We start from the raw sequence: 17001 nt of genomic DNA on the forward strand, positions 1-17001 counted from the left end.
TTATTTGGATCAACTTTTCTCACTTTTGCAAACTAGAATGTCCTTAGAGAGGCAAATCTGAATCACAGGAATGCAATCTCTGTCTGGAGATGGCACGTTAAATATTTGATAGGCAGAAGAGAAAATCACCTTGTAATGAAGAAGGTGATCAAGAGTCATCAACATGGTTTTATGAAGGGTAAATCATGCTTAACCAACCTAATAGCCTTCTGTGATGAGATGACTGTCATCATTTGAATGGTGGATGAGGGAAGAAGTGAGAATGTTATCTCAAGCATAGCAAGTATAGACACTGTCTCCCATCAGATCATTCTAGACAAACTAATGAAGATGGACTAGGTAAGTGGGCAATGAAATGGATTGAAATCTGTCTGAATTTTCTTGGTTCAAATGGTTGTGATCAGCAGCAGGATGTCCAGCTGGAGGACCACTACTGCTTAGCCTCTTCATTAATGACCCAAATGAAAGGACAGAGGGTACCCTTAGCAAATCTGCAGATGACACAGAGTTGGGAGGAGTGACTGGTGGAGTGGATGGGTGTGCTGCCATCAAGAGGTACCACATCTGGCTGAAGTAGGCCAGCAGGAATCTCATGAAGTTCAGCAAAGGGAAGTGCAAGTAACAGCTGCATGCACCATAACCTTCTGGAGGCTAGTGGACTGGAAGTTACCTTAACCAAAAAGGACCTGAGGGTCCTGGTGGGCATAGGGTTGAATATGAGCCAGCAGCGAGCCCCTGCAGCATGGAAGGCCAAGTGGTATCCTGGGCTGCATTGGGAGGAGTGTTGCCAATGGGTCAAGGAAGTGATCCTTCTCTACTGAGCACTGGTGAGAGGTGTCTGGAGTACTACATCCAGGCCTGATCTCCCCAGGAAAAGAAAAGCATAGCTACAATGGTGAGAGCTTGATGAAGGGATATGAAGGTGATGAAGGGACAGGAGCATGTCTCCCATGAGGAGAAGCTGAGAGGGCTGGGCTGTTCAGCCTGTAGCAGAGAAAGCTCAGGGGGATCTTTTCAGTGTAGATAAATACCTGGTGGGAGGAACGGAAAAATATGAAGCCAGGCTCTTCTCAGTGGTGTCCAGTGAACAGACAAGAAGCAGTGGGCACAAAATGAAATAAACCCATTTATATTTATATGCTGATTATTTATTTGTTAATTTCAGGTGTGATCAGGCCCAGGAGCAGGTTGCCCAAGGAGGTTGTGGAGTCTCCATCTGTGGAGAATCTCAAAATGCAACTGGCCCTGAGCAACCTGCAGTAGTTAACCCTACTTTGAGGAGGTGGTTTAGACAAGATTAGGATAGGATAGGATAGGATAGGATAGGATAGGATAGGATAGGATAGGATAGGATAGAATAGAATAGAATAGAATAGAATAGAATAGGACCATGTTCACCTGAAGTCCTTTCCAACCTCAGCTGTTCCATGTGTCTCTAATTAGGCATTATAATCAAGGTATTTATTTGCAAACAGGGGCTAATAATTGCAGGAAGTACTGAAATAGGAAATTGCAGTCTTGATAACCATCACTCAGAGAGGGAAGGCATGAGGTGCAGTTGTCTGTTTTAAATGAAGCAAAACTTGTTCTGTTAAAAACCCCACAAACAAGACCCTTAAATGTGTGTGTGGGGGTGGTTTCTACTGTATGAATGGGCACTGTGTGTCTTTCAGCTGCTTCTCACTTCTGTATTAATACTTGCAGACAAAACACCAGATGTTTTCAGATTAAGTGCCATGGAGTATTTTCTTCACCTTTCTAAGCTAGCTACAAGGAATAAAAATAAGAAAACAGTGATGGTGTGGCCAGGTTTCATGCTGGATCTTTCCCAGTGTTGCCCTTTTATTTCTTTTTTCCACATTGCTGCAAAACAAAACAGTTGTTTTACCACGTAATGATCTACCTCCACTTGCTTCTTGTGTTTTGGTTTGGGTTGGGTTTTTTCTTGAGCTGCAGCTGGCATAGTTCTAGAGAAGGCAAATAAAAATAATGCATAGTGGGTTTCCCCCCTTAGTTTCATACCTTTTAAGTTGATCTCATTATTTTCTAGTGATAGTTTTATTGTCCTGTTTTTTAAAACAGAAAGCATCAGCAGCATTCTCTTTCTTCAGAATGGTTCTGCAAATACAAAGCAAACAACAAGCTCTTACTAATTGAAAATTGTATGTAGGCTGTGGTAGAGAATGTCTTGTTCAGGTAAGGCCTGTACATGCTTGCTCATCAAGTCTGAATTTTGATCTTTCACTCTAGAAGATGTAAAAAGACTGGCCCCATGCTCCTGGCACCCACCCTCCTGGCACCCACCCATTAAGTGTTTATAAGAATTGATAAGATCCCTCCTCAGGCTTCTCTAGGCTAAAAAGCCAACATTGGTAAAGTTTAGATAGGTGGAAGAGACTGAATCTGTGAATCTTTTACCTCATTTGGAGTACTGTGTCCAGTTCTGGGCTCCACAGTTCAAGAAGGAGAGGGAACTGCTATGAAGGGCTATGAAGCTGATAGGTGGACTAGAACATCTTTCTTATGAGGAGAGGCTGAGGGACTTAGGACTTTTTAGCCTAGAGAAGGCTGAGAGGGGGATCTTACCAGTGCTTATAAATACTTAAAGGGTGGGTGTCAGGAGATTGGGACCAGTCTTTTTTCAGTGGTGCCCAGTGACAGGACCAAGAGATAATGGGCACAAACTTGAACATAGGAAGTTCCATTTAACATGAGGAGGAACTTCTTTATTTTGCGAGTGATAGAGCACTGGAACAGGCTAGAGTCTCCATCTTTGGAGTCATTCCAAACCTGCCTGGACATTGTGACTCTAGGCAGCCTGCTCTAGATGAACCTGCTCTGGCAAGGGGGTTGGACTGGACAATCTCCAGAGGTCCCTTCCAATCCCCATCATGCTGGCATTCTGTGAAGGTATCTGCTAAGACATCTAGGGCAGACAGAACCTGATATTGCACCCATTTCCCAGCTCAGAACAGTCAAATAGTGGAGAAAGAGATAAATTCTCCAAGTAGAATATCAAATGCTAATTTAAGGGTTAATGAAATGCAGAAAACATTAAAATGTAGAGAAAATGAATGAGGAATTTTCTCCTTTGTTTCCTGTTATGTTTCTAATCTTTAGTGTCTGTACCCTTCATTTTGTGATGGGCTTTACAGAGGGAGGGGCATGTTTCTCCTGGAGTAGTCATTAACAATTGTGGTTGTGAAGATGGGGTTGTGGATGATAATTTTCTACCTGACCAGAACAAGCTGCATATTATGTCTCTAGAATAAGGAATTACCCTAATGTCTTTGTGATTACCAGTGCTTTTTCTACTCATGCTTTTGAAGCAAATGAGCTTGCTTGCTTGCTTTCTAATTTTCCTCTTTTTTACAAGGGATATCAGAGATTTTTCGATGTCTCTGGAAGCCCACTTTGATAAATGAATGAATGAAGAAAGAGCCTCTTCTAGATTAATGAAGATTAAGCTTAATGGTGCTATTTCATTGAAGCCACTCACACGTTCTGCACACTCACCTACATCTTCCTCAGCTGCCTTTTGCATCATGTAATTAAATTTCTTTTGTTGGGATCTCTGTATCTCCTAAAGAAATTGTCCTTTAATTTTAATACAGGAATACAGGAAGCCTATCCATTATCTCTCTTCTCACCTCCATTCATACGTCTGACTTCAGTCAGTGAAGTTGGAGAATGGGAGGCCATGGTGGTGTTAGGCTGATGGTTGGACTTGATCTTAGAGGTCTTTTGCAACTATAACTCTAGGATTCTAGGAAAATAAGTCTTGCTGGGAGGTATAGAAATGTCTTGGTTTGGCGGTTTGCAATGAATTCAGGGAGGTGCACCTGTTTCTCCAACACCATGCTGTGATACATGGAAGTGGAACATTCCAAATGCATTAGGTTGCAGCTCTGGAAATGCCATTGAGTGCAGCAGGCAGGTAGATGGAAAGATACTGGGAAGATAACTATAGGTTTTCACTCTTTGTGCCAAGTGAAGGTGAAGAAACATATGGGATAGGCTGTGCAAGACCTGAGACAAGGAACCTGCAGGGAAGAATGTTCTGTTTATGGGACAGCATCTGTAATGATCTTTTCTATGTGGCTCAGGGATTACAGTGGCTCCTTATCTGATCTTTCATCATCATTGATGCATGAGAGACCTGCTCTATGAAAGTTCTGAGAAAAACTGCTTCCTAACCATGTACATCTGGCCCCTCCTTGGACAAATAAGACTCCCCAGCAGTCCCAGCAGCATTACAGGGTTGCTTCTTTCAGTACTTTGGGTGCGACAAATGGCTTTGAGAAGAGCTGGTGCCTTTTTCAGTGCAAAGCAAGCACACATTTGTGTCACATGTCGCTGTGCTGGCAAGGTTATCACAGACTCACAGACTGGTTTGGGTTGGAAGAGGCCTGTAAACATCATGTAGTCTAACCCCCTTGCAGTCTTCAGGGACATCTTCAACTAGAGCAGGTTCTGCAGAGCCCTGAACAGTGTAACCGTGAAGGGTTGCAGGGATGGGGCATCTGCCACCTCTCTGGGCAGCCTGGGCTAGTGTCTCACCATCCTTAATGCAAAAATATTCTTCCTCATAGCTAGTCAAAATGTAAACCTACATTATTGATCTCACCTGGCTGCACCCACAGTTGTGGCTTGCACCAGGACTCCTGCATGGCTCATGGAGAAGAGCTCCACTAGCAGAGCCAGAAAGAAAAGGCCAAGGTACCAGGAGCTGTGCTAAGTTTTTTTCTCATTTCAGAATTGCTCTTTACATAGTTTTAAAACAGATTTACTTCAATAATGTTGCAACTTAAATCTTTTGAATTCAAACTGGCGTTTTGAAGTTCACACCTTACTGCTGTGGGTGACTGACTTTATCCACACCTCTGCTGCTGCAAGGCATTTTTTGCAGGCATGGTTTAACAGGGAATTACATATTGATTTATGTGAGATCAATGGAAAGGAGTAAAAATAGCTCACTTGCTCTCCCTGATCTTTCTAGTGCATTCCCTCTGTGTTTATATGCATGTATATGTATTTATCCAGATACTTGAGGGGTTTTCCTGTTGTGAGAGGAGGTAAGACAACAGAAACACAACAGAAAAGCAAAGGAGATAACTGCAGGACGGGCATGAAGCTGCACAAACCATTTATGCCTCTGGTTCTACCACTGATATATCTAATTAATCTTCCAATATAAAGGACAGGGGGAAAATTTCTCATTTCTCAACTTCTCAAGAAAAGGCCAAACCAAATTGAAAAGAATTATGTTCAGATCTATAGAAAAGCCTGCTCTGCCTGGATGCCATTTCTTATTAAAAGCCAATAATCAATTCCACTTACTGTGTCTGCACCCTTATCTCCCAAGTGCAGGATCCAATTGTCCTTCTAAGAAGGGTCATGTTTTTTAATGCCTCTTCTGTCTTCAGCTTTCTTCCTTCTGCTTGGCTTTGTAGTGTAGTGAGCTGGCACCTGAAAGTCAGATTAAAGTGCCTAGGGTGGACTTGGACATTATTATTGTAATCTTGGTGATAACTGTAAACAACACAGAAATTGTCACACGTTAAAAAAAACCAACCAAACCAAACCAAAACCCCACCCCAAACCACCAAAAACTACAACACCCAAACCCCCCCAACTAATTTTGGCCATGAAATATTTATTTGAACTCTGATTACCTACCTTTGAGTGAGCAGACATGTCACCTAGTAGTGAAATAGTGGTTTTATGGTGATTAAGCATTAATAAAATCGGTTTGGTTTGGTTTGGTTTGGTTTGGTTTGTGAGGGGTTTGCTTAGTTTTCTGATGTTTGTTTGTTGGGTTTTTTCCCCCCTTCATTCTGAGTTGGCATTGTAAACTAAATCAAGGTTATTTCCTCTCAACAGAGAAGGAACAGGATTTTATTATTAATAGTTAAATATAATCACATTTTAACCGCCCTAAGTAACCTTGCAAGCTAGCTACGTACAAATATTTTGGGAGGATCTCTTAAAAGATGGAAAAGTGGATTAGAAGTATTCATTGCCTGTATCCCCAGCAATTGTATCACAGTGTATGGCACGAAGAGATTTGCCCAAAGTGTTAGTGGTTTAATTCAGTAAGGTGAGTGGGACATATGAAGACTGCTCCATGGTCCACCAGGCCACCTAAATTGGTTTTGTCCACCTCCATGCCATCAGAAGCCCAGGCTTCCCAGGATGGCAGGTGTTGAACAGAAGAAGGAAAGCACACTTGGATGTCTTTTGGCTTGAACTGCTTGGATCCTGCATGAATATCTGCTCCTTTCCATCCTTGATTCTCAAAATAGTACAGAGAGCAATAGATGAAGGTGGCAGGGAGTCACACCATTTGACAGTTCTGACTTCTGCCTTCTTTGCCATGATTTGCCTAGAATAACTCAGCTCTGTGAGTAAGAGCTCCTGAGCTGAACTGGACATGTCTGAATCCCAGATGCAGGTTGACTGGAGGGTTGACTAATCTCCTTTAAGGTGACATGTGGAAATGTTCTTTCAGTTTTCTACCTCAAATGATCTGTATGTCACGCAACAGCAGAGTGTCTAGAATTACTATTGTCAGCATAGTAGTCATCTTAGTTGTTCTTTAGACCCATAGAATGGTTTGGGTTGGAAGGCACCTCCAAAGCTCATCTAGTCCAGCGCCCTCTGCAGTAAGCAGGGGCATCCTCAACTAGATGAGGTTGCCCAGAGCCTTGTCAAGCCTCACAAGTTTGCTGTACCTCTTGCTCTCACAGTAAGATGATAGCCTTTCTAGAGACACTTCTTTGATGTGAAAGAGGCTCAGCGAAAGAATAAATGTATTCCAAGATCAGCACCTAGGAGCATAATTAAACCGAACAGAACCACAGGCCTTCACATTTTGTGGAGAAAGGCCTGTAGGTGAAAATCAGATGCAGAAATGCCTGGAAATGAGCTCCGTGCCTCATATTTATGCTAGCCAAAAAGTGCTCCTTGATACTGTCTGTAGCATCAAAAAAACTGTTGAGGCTTAAGATGGAGAAACAATCCTGGAGGTGAAAATTTATCTGTGCTTCTCTTGAACCTCTTTCAAGCAGTTCAATCTGAGGAATCAGGCATCAGCTCAGCCATAAGTAGCAGAGTGGTAACTGATGAAATTGAGTTCTTCATATACAGCAGACCATGAGGCCAAGGTGCTGCAACCCTTGCCAGCCTAAGTCTCTTGTACTGTCCATGAGAAGTCTTTTTGAAGCACATCCCTGAAGAACACTGTGTCCACTTCTTCTTCTAGAAGTCAATTCCCATGACCAAAGAAGCTCCACATTCACCCCGCTGAACACTGGGGGAAGAAGCTCTGTTGTCTGCTGGGAGTTCAGCTCCCACAAGAGAATTCTCTTTTATTTCTACCCCTAGAAACATTAGAGTACATGGGTTTGGGCAAAAAATGTCAAGCTGCTTTGAGTCATGTTCAATCAGTCTAATGAATCTGTATCTCTCAGAAATTACTGAGGTTATCTTATTTCTGCAGTTGTTAAAGTTATTAGAAACAAGAGAAGGCTCCAAAGAGACCTTATGGTGGCCTTCCAGTATCTGAAGGGGGCCTACAAGAAAGCTGGGGAGGGACTTCTTAGGGTATTGGCTAATGATAGGACTGGGGGGATGGATCCAAGCTAGAGGAGGGTAGATTTAGATGAGATGTTAGGAAGAAGTTCTTCACCATAAGGGTGGTGAGACACTGGAACAGGCTGCCCAAAGAGATGGAGGAAGCCTCATCCCTGGAAATGTTTAAGGTCAGGTGGAATGGGACTCTGGGCAATCTGATCTAGTGGAAAGTGTCCCTGCCCATGGCAGAGGGGATTTGAGCTAGATGATCCTTAAGGTCCCTTCCAACCCTGACAATTCTGTGATTCTGTTAAGTCATAGCTATGTTCTGGAAAGCTGAGGTAATCCAGAGCCTGCAGTGGCTTGGGATAAAAACCAGTGATTCATTCTCGGTGTCATGCAGAGAACAGTTGGGATCAGATATTTGTTTCATTTCATTTGGTTTTTGACAGATGAAATGAGGTGACAAATTCCGAAGCACCATGCTAAAGTGAGACCTGAAGCTAGACTTAAAAATCACTGGGAGGGGGAAGGCAAAGCTTGACAACATTCCCTTTCTTTTCCCTCAAGGGGTTTTGCAAAACAAAGAAAAGCCGTTGGAAACAGTTTCCTTGTGCATTTTTGCTGGTGTTTGAGTTCCCAGGCACTTGCAATTGAATTCCTGTGCTTTGAAAACAAGCAAACAAACAAAACTATGTGCATTTTAGAAATGCAGAGCTCTGCACCCACAGCAGCTCTCAGAACTGACTTAACAACTTCCCATTACAAACCCCAGGCATGGTTTTGCCATTATTGATGCTGTTCAAAGTTAAATGCAGTGAGGGTTGCTGGGCTCTTATCTAAGCAATCTGTAGCTACTGGAGTGGAAGTTGAGCTGGGTGCATAAGAACAATAATCATATTTTTAGGATCTCCTTATTGTTTTGATTCAATGTCCAGGTGGAGACCAGTGACAAGTTCCTCAGTGGTCTGTCCTGGGTCCAGTGCTGTATCACATCTTCAGTGATATGGACAGTGGCATTGAATGCACCCTCAGCAAGTTTGCCAACCACACCAAGCTGTGTGGTGGACTCAAATAAGGACAGGGATGCCAGCCAGAAGGATCTTGACAGGCTGGAGAAGTGGGCCAGTGCAAACTGCCTGAGGTTCAACAAGTCAAAGTGCAAGGTCCTGCATCTGGGTCAGGCCAGTCACAGCCACAAATCTAGGCTGGGTGCAGAGTGGGTTGAGAGTACCTCTGAAGAAAGAGACTTGGGGTTATTGGTTGATGAGAAGCTCACCAGGAGCCAGCATTGCCCTCATGCAGCCCAGAAGGCAAATTGTATCCTGGGCCACATTGAGAGGAGTGTTGCCAGCAGGTCAAGGGAGGTGATTCTGCCCCTTTACTGTGCTCTTGTGAGACCCCGCCTTGAATACTGCATCCACTTCTGTTGTCCACAGCATGAGGACACAGAGTTGTTAGAGCAAGTCCAGAGGGCCACAAAGATGATCCAAGGGATGGATCACCTGTGCTATGAAGATAGGCTGAGGGATCTGGGGTTGTTCAGCCTGAAGAAGACTCCGGGGGAACCTTAGATCTTCCATACCTGAAGGGATCCTACAGGAAGGATGGAGAGGGACTTTTCATAAGGGTGTCCAGCAGGAGAACCAGGGGGAATGGTTTTAAGCTGAGGGAGCTTAAATGGAAGAAGTTCTTCAGCAGATCTTGGGAAGAAGTTCTTCAGTGCAAGGGTGGTGGGACTGTGGAATAGGCTGTGCAGAGTGATTGTGGATACCCTCCTCTCTGAAGGTGTTCAAGGCCAGGTTGGATGAAGCCTTGAGCAACCAGTTCTAGTTGAGAAGCCCATGGCAGGGAGGTTGGAGTAGATGATTGCCAAGGTCCCTTCCAGCCTAAGCCATTCTGGTTTCCTACACTTAATTACTTTTGGTTTACCATATTATGCCTTGTTTCTCTTGTGAATTAAAACCAGTATAGAAAACATAGGGTTAAATGGTTAATGTTGCTTAATTTGTTTGTGTTTGGGCATAAATAAATTGCCTCAGGCTGGTAAACAGAGGTGAAGAGCTGTATGCCAGAGGCTTTGGAGAATCTAATTAAAGTGCTCTATAGAAACATCCTGGTGTATTTATCTCCATTTGCAGAGGTGTTTCATGCTGTTTAAGAATGAAAATGTATGGCTTTGCTCTCTCACAGATGTTTAAATGGTGCTGTGGTGTTTGGTTGGGTTCTGTTGTTCACATCTGAAAGAATGCCTTTATAAAGGAACATTGTCAATGCAATACTGGGACACCGAGGCAAGAAGGTGTCAACCTATGGCCACATCAGCCAGCTTCTGATTGCAGAAGGTCATAGAATGATAGAATGGTTTGGGTTGGAAGGTACCTTAAAGATCATACAGTTCCAAACCCCCTATCATGTTCAGAGACACCTTCCACTAGACCAGGCTGTTCGAGGCCTCATCCAGGCTGGTCTTGAACACCTCCAGGGAGGAGGCATCCACTATCTCCCAGGGCAAACTGTGCCAGTGTCTCACCACTCTCACTGGAAAGAATGTCTTCCTAATCTCCAGCCTAAATCTGCCCTCCTCAGGCTTCAATTTATTCCCCCTAGTTCTGTCACTACAAGCTCTTGTAAGAAAATCCCTCCCCAGCTTTCTTGTACCCTCTTCAAGTACTGGAAAGCAGTTCTAAGGTCTCCCCAGAGCCTTCTCTTCTCCAGGCTGTACAGCCCCAACTCTCTCAGCCTGTCCCTGTAAGAGAGATGCTCTGGCCTTCTGGTCATCTCACAAGAGCAGAGTACAGGGGGAGAATCACCTCCCTTGTCCTGCTGGTCACACTTCTTTTGATGCAGCCCAGCACATGGCTGCCTTCTGGGAGGCAAGCTCACATTGCTGACCCATGGTGAGTTTTTCATCAACTGATACCCCCCAAGTCCTTCTCCTTGACACTGTTCTCAAGGTACTCCTTGTCCAACCTATATTGTGCTTGGGAGTCCCCTTACCCAAGTGTAGGACCTTGAACTTGGCCTTATTGAAGTTTACAAGGTTGGCTTGAGCCCATCTCTCAGGCCTGTCCAAGTGCCTCTGGATGGCATCACTTTTTTCCAGCATGTCAGCCAAGCCACACAACTTAGTGTCACCCTCAGGCTTGCTGAGGGTGCCTCACTCTCACCCTCCATGTCACTGACAAAGATGTTAAACAGCACTGGTCCCAGTACCAACCCCTGAGGGACACCACTTGCCACTGGTCCCCATTCAAACATTGAGCCATTGATCACAGCTGAGTGCTGCCATTCAGCCAATTCTTTGTCCAGCAAGTGGTGCACCCCTCAAGTCCATGCTTTTCCAATTTGGGAACCAGGCTGTCACACAGGACAGTGTCAGACACTTCACCCAAGTCCAGGTAGATGATATCGGTTGCTCTTCCCTTATTCACTGATGCTGTAGCTCCACCATAAAACCCCACCAAGTTCATCAGTGCTGTTACACTCCTGGATCTTCCAGATGTGCATCCACAGCCCTAAAGGTGTGCTGATGGGTTGTGGAAGCTGTGGTGGACAGTGACAGTTTGCTTCTCCTCTTTGCTCACACTTCCCTTGTCTCTGCAACAGGAATTAATAGGGAAAAATTCCAAGTCACTCCTGGTCATCTGTTTGCTGGGACACCTTGACCATGTGCCTGATTTTTCTACTCAGTTGTTCAAGCAGCAGTTGAAGATCAGGTCCTCATTATGTTGTCCTGTCTGTTTGCTATTGTTTCAGCTTCCTTTGCTTGCTTAATGCAATTTCCTTGACAATAATTCTTAACCAAATTTGATTATGCAAGTGAAGTTCAAAAGCCAAGAAAAAAAACCCAGAAAATTTCATCTTCCAGCAGTTAATTAGCATAATAAGTAATCATAAATCTGGTAGTATAGGCACACACCCAGTGTGTGTGCATGCCTCAGGCCCAAAGATGGTGTATCAAGCTGAGTCACCCAGTTACAGTGACAGCAGAGATGCACAAGACCTAGAGTCATAGAATCATTTTGAGTAGAAGAGACCTTTGAGATCATTGAGTCCAACCACTAACACAGCGCTGCTAGGTCACCAATGAACCATGTCCCTCAGCACCACATCTGCATGGCTTTGAAATCCCTCCAAGCATGGGGACTCCACCACTGCCTTAGGCAGCCTGTTCCAGGGCTTGGCAACCCTTTTGGTGAAGAAATTGTTCCTAATGTCCAACCTAAGCTTCCCCCACTGCAGATTGGGGCATTTCCTCTGCACTAGCTCCCCAGCAGCCACTCCTTGGCCGTATGAGAGCAGAATCACTCTGAATCATCTTTTCTTTTCTCTTCTACAAAGAATCCCGGGGCACTTCAGAGAGATAACCCAGTTAAATCTCAGCTCCAGCAGCTCTCCAGCCCAGCTGCAGTGGCACATTGCACCAGCCCAGAGGGGTCCTCACCACTCCTTTACCAAATCAGAGTTTAAGGCATCGACCTCTGAAAAAGGGAATTAAACTACAGCTAAAGTTCTTAGCAGAGTCAAGTAATTGTCTGAGCAGCTCTTTTCTAATCTCAGCAATCCTTTTGTTAACCCGTGGCTTAAAGCACCAGATCGATGACCTTATCGTGCATCCTCTCGAGGAGCAATTTCATGGCAGTCTGAGTAAGCCACCCGATGGTGCCACCTGGGCTGCTTCGTCTTCACACAGTGGGGAGTATTGATTATACTTCAGCTAGCTGAGAGCAGTGGCAGGAATTGGAAACGGATCAGGCCTTTGATCCCTAACTGCATAACGAGGAAGCTTTGTTCTGCTTGCTGACACTCTCCCAATGGTAGTCTCTTGCCAGCTGCTGTATTCCATAACCTGAGGAAGTATTTTCGTCTTCCCCACTTTGGACTCTTTTCCTGCTGTCAGTGAAAGACAAAAATGTGTTGTCAGTCTCTTAGTTTTGATGACTTAACCATCCACCTGACCTGTCAGAATGGAGGGGAAAAAAATCATCACCTTGTTGCTGCTGCATTACTTCCAAATTTTCAATGGTCCTGAAGGCACTAAGCGTGATTTCATTGTTCACCCAGTGGAAATGAAAGGGGCTGCAATTTGGTGCCTTCAGGATATAGATCCAGGCTCATGGTTTTCTTCCATTACAGCAGCTCCTCCAGACCATCATACTCACATAGGTCTGTGTAGACACAAACCACATTGCTTCTCAGCAGCAGGAGGCTTGGAGGCAAATTTGACCATTGTCTCTCTTGTGGCACAAAAAGAAGTTTAGGTTTGTGTTGTAATGAACTGCCTCCAAGGGTGTTTCCTAACTTGCTTTTTCCTTTTCTAAGCATGATGTCCACCTCCTTTCTGAGGAGGACAGAGGTGGTAATTAAGAAGCACCTGGCTTGGGACAGTTGTTTCTGAGCAGGTTCTTTTTATGAGGAGTTCTTGCACAGGCAGCAACTCTCTAGCCCAGAGGAATCCATTTTTTGCTCTGCCCTGAAATGTGGCAGAGCTGGCTTCTCTGGCAGCTGGACGTTGTGATCCTGGGCATCCTGCTCTAGCGTGGGGATTGGACTAGAGGTCCCTTCCAGCACCTGCCAGTGTATGATTCTTCAACCAACATGACAAACCAAGCACTTCAGGACAATGCAAAGACATGCCTGGTCAGGGCTGGGGTCTGAAGATGAAGGAGACACTTCCTGGACTTGATAACCCTTGCAAACCTTCTCCTCTTGCTGCCTCAGAGCAGAGGACCTGCAATCCTGAAGTGAAAGGGTTTACCCTAGGCACAGCACTAATTGCTGAGGTGAATTAGGGAGGATGGGTGGTTGTGAGTTGTGCCAGAGTCCATCTCATGTTCTGCTCACTCTCATCAATCTCTCTCTGTCAGGGAGCTTCTCCTCCAGAGACAGGCTGAGACCCTAATGGCTGAAGCAAGCAGGAAATGAGCAGCACATTTATAGACTCAGCGCTGGGCTGAGAGCTCACATGGGGGCTGGTTGGGAGCCCTGGCTCTCCTGGGAAAGCAAAGAGTCCCTTTTTATTTTCATTCCATCTTTACAACTTTTACATCCACAAAATGTCAGCAACAGTAATGTCAGGCAGAAGGACTTTGTCACAATCAGTGTTTACATGCTGCCTGTTTAAACAAGAGAACTATTTATCTCTGTGCCTTATGGAGTTTTCAACCTTTGATCCATGATGCAGGGATGTGACATGAGATACACACTGTCACAGGAATCTGGAGGCAGAGGGAGAGGTGGAAAAAATGAGAAATGAACGCTTGATGTAGGGGACTTCACACATCCCTGCTCAGTGATGAGGGCAAGTGTCCTTCTGTCATAAGGTTACATGGGTCTGGGTTTCACATTTGTTGCCTTTGTATTGCTTTTATGATATAAAGTGAATTGTAAGGATTGGCAAGCGGGTAAAGAGGCCTGTGCTGCAGGAGGCTTCTTGGAATGATCAGTAATGATGGCTCTTAATGTTTTAATGTGCCTTACACTGCACTAATGGACCTAAACCAGCATTTTATTCTGAAGGGAAACTTGTTGACATCAGAAAAGGTGACTTGGCTGCTGCAGGCGTGTAAAGAACATTGAGCAGACTGTAGTGTAGGAAAGGACTGAGATTTTTGGGTTGTGACCTGGTCCAAACAGGAAGTAATTGCAATGTACTTCAATTCTGAAAGTCTGGAAACCATGACAGTTGACACAGAGTGACATTTGAAGAGAAATAACCATGCATTTTCTTATCCTTCAGACTCCTAAGTATTGCTGATGGTATTTGCTCTTCCTGCTTCCCTTTTTTCCACTCTTCATGCACTGTCAGAACTACAAGATTTAGGCTTGTCTGCACCTTCACTTATGAAATCTTTTCTCCAGTAATTTCCAGTACTTGTGATCTCCCCTGGCTCTGCTTCTGTGCTTACTTCACGTCACAGCTGAGCGGCTGCCCCATCTGTCCATCTTGCAAAGGGAAGGAAGCGCTTCTGTGCTCATCCCTCTGTAACTTGTCTTGCTGCCCTGTGCTGTTGGTACTGGTGGGACCAGGGTGTGGGAGCCTGCAGCCTGTCTGTATCACACGGAACCTTTAGGCCAGCACATACAGGTGAGCCAGGTTCAACAGGCATTGCACATGGATACTAGCCCTGTAAGCCATAGCACTTCCCTATAAAATGGGGCTAAGCACTGGGAATTGTGCAGTATTGGGTCATGGTTAACCATTTAAAGAAAACCCTCTGGTGGAGAGGGGTGTGAGCCAGTTGCTGTGTGCCTCATAACCAGGATATTTGTATTAGCACAGCAGCATTTTTCAATCTTCTTGGGAAGGTTAAATCCTGGGATGCACACCTGTAAGGACTCACTTAGGAAAGTGCAGAATAAAATTCCTTTTCAGTTTTGATACTCTTTGGTACCTGTGACCTAAACCAAGACAATCTCCCTTCAGTCACTCATTCTGCTCAAGTTCAGGGAGCACTAACAGTTTCACCAGATGCTTGACTCTCCAAATCCCTCAGAGATGAATGTTTCACAGCAGCTCTGTGAAGCAGGATTTTATTATCTGTTCTCTGGAGGAGGAGAAGCTGCAGTGACGGTGAAGCTATATGCTCAGGCACAGCTCACTCTGGCCTTGCAAAAAGCAAAGTATCAAGGTCAATGTGCTTCTCCAGCGATGGGATCACATTGTTCCAGTGAGCTGTTGTAGCCTATAGGTTGTTGTCGTGGGTACATGTGCTGGGAAGATCTCAGCACAGTCAGTTCTCTCCGTGTCTTTCCTCTGAGACTCCTCTTTCACCTTTGATAGATCTCTTAATAGGCTCATTAAGGAAATGGAGGGCATCTTGCCTAAGTGTTTGTCACATCACTGAGTCTCACTTGCCTTCATTTCAACCCCAGACAAACAGGAAAACAAAATTGCCAAAGGCTCTTTGTGCACAGCCCCCAAGGACCCTGAAATCATTCTGAAAATGGTAAGGATTGAGAACAGCCAAGCTGCTCTATAGTATCTCATTTACTACTGGTGGAACTGGTGATGGCTTGGATACGTGCCATCCCAGTCACAGGAACGATTAAGTGCTGTGTTGGGGCATGAAGGAGGATGAAATGCGGGTGAGAAGTTTGTCTGCTCCAAGCAAATTTGGTTCACACATAGGCCCCTAGGTCTTACTCAGTCTCTGAAGTGCCACACAAATACAAGCTAGTCAGTACATAGGGAGTAAGGTAAGTTACTGCTGCTCTGTGTAAAGAGCACAGGAAAGGGACACTAGTTTCCCTTTCCTCCTCCAGTTTCATGCCTGGACAGGCCACGTAGCACCTTCTGATGGATCATCTGCCACATGGGTGGTGTCTTGCTGCCACGGACAAGCCTCAAGATTTATTGGGGCGTTGGTGGTATAGTGGTGAGCATAGCTGCCTTCCAAGCAGTTGACCCGGGTTCGATTCCCGGCCAACGCAGGTGGACTTTTTTTCTTATGATGTAGTTGCCATCACAGAAACATGGTGGGACAACTCACATGACTGGAGCACTGTAATTGATGGCTACAGGCTCTTCAGGAGAGACAGGTGAGGGAGAAGGGGTGGAGGGGTGGCCCTGTTCATCAGGGAGGTTCTAGACACCTTGGAACTAGAGATCAAGGAAGATCAGTTTGAGTGCCTATGGGTGAAAATTAGAGGGAAGACCAACAAGGCTGACATCCTGGTTGGAGCCTGTTATAGACCATCCAACCAGGATGAAGAGGTTGATGAATTATTCTAGAGGCAGCTAGAGGTTGTCTCAAGATTACCAGACCTTGTTCTTATGGGCGATTTTAAGCTGCCTGATACCTGCTGGGAGCTTAACCCATCAGAGAGGAGGCAGTCTAGAAGGTTCTTCGAGTGTACGGAGGACAGCTTCTTATCCCAGCTGCTGTGTGAGCCTACTGGGATAAGGCTTTGCTTGACCTTCTTTTTACCAATAGAGAAGGCCTGGTGGGAGATGTGGTGGTTGGAGGCTGTCTGGGGTCCAGTGGCCATGAGATAATTGAGTTTCCAATATGCAGTCAAGCTAAGAGGGGCAGCAACAAAACCTTTACTCTGGACTTCCGGAGGGCGGACTTCAGGTTACTCAAGGAACTAACTCAGAAGGTACCTTGGGAAACAGCCCTTAAAAACAAAGGGGTCCAGGAGGGCTGGACCTACTTCGAGGAAGAGCTCTTGAAGGCCCAGGAACAGGCTGTGCCAATGTGCCGGAACATGAGCCGCCAGGGCAGACGGCCAGCCTGGATGGGCAATGAACTTCTAAAGGAACTAAGGGAAAAAAAGAGGGTGTACCATCTTTGGGAGAAAGGTGAGGCAACCCATAGAATGTTTAAGGATGTTGCTAGGTCATGCAAGAAAAAAATGAGAGAGGCAAAAGCCCATTTAGATCTTAGACTGGCCTCTGCTGTGAAGGACATGGAGGGGAGC

The 17001-nt window shown here is 45.1% G+C and overlaps 1 protein-coding gene and 1 non-coding gene across 7 annotated transcripts in view; both read left to right on the top strand.

The window, feature by feature from the left end:
- The window catches only part of RABGAP1L (RAB GTPase activating protein 1 like), a 310408-nt gene that overhangs the window by 246456 nt on the left and 46951 nt on the right, over positions 1 to 17001 (top strand). The window lies entirely within an intron of this gene.
- TRNAG-UCC (transfer RNA glycine (anticodon UCC)) lies at positions 15940 to 16011 on the top strand. The gene has a single exon. It is a non-coding gene; the product is annotated as a tRNA-Gly (tRNA).

This window comes from Melanerpes formicivorus, unplaced genomic scaffold, assembly GCF_026170545.1.
Source record: "Melanerpes formicivorus ecotype bairdi unplaced genomic scaffold, bMelFor1.0.p_v2 SCAF_7, whole genome shotgun sequence".
NCBI classification, from domain to species: domain Eukaryota; kingdom Metazoa; phylum Chordata; class Aves; order Piciformes; family Picidae; genus Melanerpes; species Melanerpes formicivorus.